Below are 6,287 nucleotides of genomic sequence, written 5' to 3'. Positions count from 1 at the left end.
CTGAGGAGTTATTTCAAACACCTTCTCTCCATTGCTCACCACTGATTCTGATAACAGTATCACCCACTGATACTGTGGTTATCTACTGATAACCACAGAGTTTTGACTGAAAGGAGGAAATGATGCTTCCATTTAGACATTTGCTAATGGTAGAATGGTCTACAAGTGATCTCACACATCTACCAGCTGAATCAGCAAAACAGATAGAAATCAGCTGAAAGACTGTGTGGATCTCACGAAACCTACAGGAATTCTAGATTCAGTGAGTCATAAATACAGTTAACAAATACACAGAGAACCAAAAGTGTTTCCCTCTGTGTTTTTCTTATTCCCGGTGTCCTCTCCACCCAAATGTTTTTACACCCACATCAATAATTCAAAAATCTAAAATCAACCTGAATTTTATACAAGGTAAATACAGTGTGTACAGTTGGAAATCATGGATCTAATCTATTTTCCATGTTACAACAGAAATAAATCTTAATCATATTACTAATTCATGGACTCACCTATCTTTTGTGATTTCTAAATAAGAAAATCCCTCAGCTTTTTTGTGGAACCAGGAATTTAACAGGAATCCTGTTAAATCGGGTTTTTAGTCATCCCTGGGTTATGCATGTGACTTATCAGAGAACAGAAAAGCAGACAGATTTCCTGTTTATAGTTTAACATTCCAGACCTAACCATTTCAAGAGGAAAGAAGAGAAAGTTCGACATGATGGCATATTTTAATGTCATCTCATTGCTCCTCATTGTCTGTGAAACTCCGAAACTTGTGAGAAACCTAGCCCTCTGTTTTCAAACTCAGCACGGACGGAGGCTGCGTGCACAGGGTAGTATGGCGGAATTGTGAAGTGGTACTCATTCGTGCCCGTATTTACTCAGCAAACATTTATAAAACCTCTTCTAGGAATCACCTTCCACCTTGAGCTGGAAATTTTTTAAATTACGAAATTCAAATTCCTTCACTTGAGCTTTCAATCAGAATTCGAGATTTAAGTACATGGTTATATTGTAGTGGAAATAAAGTGAAGGGAATTCTTAAATTCTCCTCCTTCGAGGTCAGTCAAAGAAGTTAGCACGGGATCCATGTCTCTTGAAGGTGATGTTGGGTGGGAAACAATGTGAGATGGGGAAGGGAAAAGATGTAAATGTGTATCTCTGTCCACATGGAACTTCTAGAAGTCGGGGAAGCAGATAACTATTAAAATAGAAAAGTTCACAAACATAGTAAGATTATTTCAATATTAAAGAGCCAGTCCTATTAGATACAATGATATAAAATATAGAAATAAGTGAAATTTTTTTTTAAAGATTTTATTTATTTATTTGACAGAGAGAGAGATCACAAGTAGGCAGAAAGGCAGACAGATAGTGAAGGGGAAGCCGGCTCCCTGCTGAGCAGAGAGCCCAATGCAGGGCTCGATCCCAGGACCCTGAGATCACGACCTGAGCCGAAGGCAGAGGCCCAACCCACTGTGCCACCCGGGTGCCCCCAAATAAGTGAAATCTTAAAGATCATCTAGATCAGCCCCTCCTATTAAAGCTGGAGAAACTGGAGATTTGCAATGGAACTGAGCTATAGAAGGTCAACCAGCTGGATGATAATAGAACCAGGATTCAAGCCCATGACTTCAGATGGTGAATAATACACCATTTAACAGCATCTTACAGGATTTTCTTCCTTTTATTAATGGAATGAAGCAAGGTTGTAACACATTCAACTTCATTCAATTTTTTCTAACATCTAATCATTTAGGAGCCTGATGAGTAATAGGAAAGCTTCTCCATATGGTCATTATTTGGGATACTTCTTATACACACACAGACACACAGACACACACACACACAAAACAAAACAAAAAACCTATATGCTGAGTAGAAGAATTTATATGTGTGATATAACAATAGATATAATAATAATATTTTACATATAAATAACACATTACACTTTACAAAGTGCTTTCAGATGCATGAAATATTTCCTCCCTCATCAACTGTGTGAAGTAGCCATTATTGCCCCCCTCGTACAAATTAGGACATCGCAAGTGGCAAAGCCAGGGTTCAGATCCATGTGTTCCGGCTCTGCTTACGGGATTCTTACTGTTACACTCCCACTGCCTCTCTAAAACATGAAATAGGCAATAGACGCCTTGCACCTTCCCATATCAGTCAAGCATTAATTAACAGTCACTGGGACCTAGCACTTTCCTGGAAGCCTTCATGGACACAAGGCAGTTTTGATTTGACGTGTCACCTTCAACAGCAAACTCCCAAAAGTTCTGAAAAAAACATAAAACCAATGAAGCACTGAACTATTAATTTGTAAAAGTTTATTGTGTATACACCAGAAAGACAGTTTGCAACTAGGGGTACCCAAACCAAAACATGCGATGATGCTCAGAGGTATGTTGTTAGAACACAGTTCACATAATCTGGAGGCAGTAACTGTTTCCTCTTCACAGCAACTGGTTACAATATTAGAATCTTCTTAAATGAAATGGACTTGTTCAGTGGTTATTTCCTATCAGTTTGGGGTACAATTTAAGTTCTGCTTATAATCATCACAGGCATGAGCTAGAAGCAACCCAGGTCAAGTGAGCCTCCCTTGTCTTGCAAAATAAGCTAAATTAAGTTTTGTTTATATAACTAAACTGGTTTTGTTTGCTCAGGGAAATTTCAAGTCTGGTCTCTGTGTTTGATTTTAACATTGTAGTCTAGGGGTGCCTGGGTGGCTAAGTCAGTTGGGTGACCAGACTCTTGGTTTCAGCTCAGGTCATGATCTCATGAGTGTTGGGATCAAGACCCACACTGCTTGTGCTCTGCAGGGAGTCTGCTTGAGATTCTCCCCTCCTGCCCCTCCCTGTGACCCCCTCATCTCCCCCACCACCGTTTGCTCATGCGCACTCTCTCTCACTCTCAAATAAATAAGTCATAAAAAAACAGTGCCATCTAGCTGAGGGAAACAGGGTTGAGATGAATGAAATATGGTATAACATAGGATAGGTTTAATAAAAATCCAAATTTTTAGGTTTGGCTGGCTTTAAGTGCAGTAAGTATTCACCAAATGCCAAATTACATCAAGAAAATACAGTACAAGCCTACCAATGATTTATTTTGGAAATCCTAAACCTGAACTCTATCATCAATTTAGTCTATATTATTTATCTTATTTTTTAAGATTTTATTTATTTATTTATTTATTTATTTATTTATTTATTTAATGTTAGAGAGAGGGAGAAAGAGAAGGAGAGAGCAGGAGGAGGGGCAGAGGGGGAAGGAGAGGGATAAGTAGACTCCGAGCGGAGCAGGGAGACTGACATAGGGCTCCATCCCAGGACCCTGAGATAATGACCTGAGCCGAAATCAAGAGTCAGATGCTGAACTGACTGAGCCACGGAGGCTCCCCTACACTCTTTATCTTACTTAACGCAACTTCCATGCATTGATGTTGCATTAATAACTTGAAAACAAATGCAATTATAGAAAATCAAGAATAAGCCTACTATAATGCCAAATTCAAGATTGTGCAAAAATTCTTATCCATCTTAAATTCCAACAAAAGAATAATATTATTTGGCAATAATGAATGTGAAACTTAAGACTTTCACATATCTAGTTTTCAAAACCCTTTAAGCATAGAAGCATCAGTCCTTTGGTGTTGCTGGGATATTCACTTTGCAGCAGCAGACCTATTAGAAGTGTTGCATAGGGGCTCCTGGATGGCTCATTGGGTTAAGCATTGACTCTTGATTTCCACTCGGGTCACAATCTCAGGGTCATGAGATCAAGCCCTGCATTCAGCGGGGAGTCTGCTTAAGATTCTCTCTTCCTCTGCCTCTGTCCTGCCCCTCATGCTCTTTTTCTCAAATAAACAAATAAATCTTTAAAAAAAGAGGGAAAAAAAAACGATTGCATTGCAGTTGGTTACGAAGGGGAGAATTTTAGATAGTGCCCAAATTCCAGTCCAGGTAACTGAGATCTAAACACTTGCATGTCATCACTGATTTTTTTAATAGACAGCAAAATGTGAAAGTTGCTACTTCAAAAATTAGTCCCATACTACATTTTCTGAGTGATTTGAACTTCTTTCCTAAATTCTGCTGAAAAAAAAAGTTTCTCTTTTGCAGCAGTTTTAGCATTATTTTATAGCTTTGTTTTCCCTGTTGCTCCACATTTTGCTATTTTGAAAACTCTACTTTTCCATATGTCATGGATAATGGCCAATTGTGTTGCCTTCTGTGGAAATAAAGATAAGAAGTAAACAGTTGCTTTCCTAACAAAAGACTTGATTACATCTAGTTGATTTTACCATAGTATTTTCACTATGTACTGTTATTTAGTGTCATGTTGGGGACATTTAGTACTCCTGACTTTGATGACCTTTCACTCCATGTTAGTGGATGGCAATGTGATAATAGCCTACATTAAATTTCTAACTTTGGAAGACTTTGGCACAGTGGTTCCCAAACTGGCCACACATTGGAATCACCTGGAAAAATACCGATGCCTGGGTCTCACCTGTCACCCATACACTATGACTTAGTGAGTCTGTGGTACAGTCTTGGTATTGGGATATTTAAAAATTTCCAGATGATTCTAACGTGCAGCCATTTATTTATTTAAGAGGTACCATTTATTTAAAGAGGTACCACTCAGTTTAGAAGAAGTATTCCCAAAAGCTAAGCCAGAGTAACTTAGTAAAAAATTAGAAATATTACAGTCAACATGAAACTAAAAGTGTTATTGGTAAAATCTATACACTATGCTATTTCTAGGCAGTGGTGTGCTCATAAGTAGGTCTCTTGATTGTTTTTATGCTTGTATAAATAATATTTTTAATAAATTTAGCCACATGGTCTGTAAATCAATATCAACAGCTCTGAGATCTTGTGAATTCTCTTCATTTTGAGGTATAATGAAGTAACCTATTTGAGCATCACATATGTTACTAGGTAAATAATAATAACAAAAGACATTTCTTTAGGCCTTTTCCTATGCCAAGGACATTACATATTTTAATTTATCTATCCCTCACAACTCTTTGAAGAATGTTCTATTATTATCCTTATTTTTACAGTGAAGGAGCTGAGGGGCAGAGAAGTTAAGTAACTTGCCCAATGACACATAGCGAGTAAGCAGCAAATTGGAATCTGAACTAGGTAGTCTGATTGCTCTTAGCCCCCATGTTCTACCAAAAAGAGCTTTTTGTTCTATCAAGAAGAACTGAGAATCAAAATTATATTTTAGACTATTTCTGAATACTGCAGAACTCTAGCTCCCTCCCCTACTTCTGGTTGTTCGAAAATCTTTTTCAAATCTAGCAACATGTAGCACCTGCTGAAATGATCATTTTGTCTTTCTCATTATCAGTGCAGTTCCACTTTTCCTGTTCCAAAAACAGAAACTGCTTATGACTTTTGTATAATAGAGCAATTATGTTTATTGAGGAATACATTTTATTGCAAGTCATATTATTACAACCTCTAAAAATAGCACCACAGTTTTAAAAGTCTCCTTTTTTATGGGTTTTTCTGGCTGGAGCCAAAAAAAATAAATAAACCACACCTCGGTTATGATGCCTCTCAGACACGTGTTGATCCAATACCCAGGGGCAGAGAGGGACTTGGCAAAGTGTAACTTTAAAACAATTTTTTTTCTTGGTTGGAAATAACTTTAAACTTGCAGAAAAGTTGCAAAACCCAACTCTTACAAAGAAAAGACGTAATAGCTTCTAGTCAGATTTGTCTATTAAGTTTTACCCACGTTTGCTTTATCAATTGCTCTCACTAGTATATATACACGCAGACAAATACACATACTTTTTTTTTCAGTTTTTTAAAGTAGATTGCATATATTATGGCCTATTACCCCCAAATACTCCAGGGTGTATTTCCCAAGAATAAGGATATTCTCTTGTATAATCCCAGTACACTTCTAACCTAATTTGCCATCTATATTTCAATTTGTTTTTTACTGGATTTAGTCATCACATATTTTGAATGTAACTTAATCTAGAAATTTTCCACAGAGCCTTTCTTTGACTCTTATGACAATGACATTTTTGAAAAATTTGACCAACACCACCCTCCTCCTCTTTTTCAATAGAACATTCTTCATTTGGAATTTGTCTCATGTCTCCCCATGATTAGAGGAATCCCTACGCACAGATAGGGATTCTGGACTGAAAGACTACCTAAGTGATGTTCCTTCTCAGGGTATCACATTCGAAAACAGAGGTTCTTCCATCCCTCTTTGGCGATGCCAGGGGTGATTCCCCAGTCAAG

The sequence above is a fragment of the Martes martes genome (assembly GCF_963455335.1).
Source record: "Martes martes genome assembly, chromosome: 4".
NCBI lineage: Eukaryota > Metazoa > Chordata > Mammalia > Carnivora > Mustelidae > Martes > Martes martes.
Note: the sequence above shows the minus strand (reverse complement) of the source record.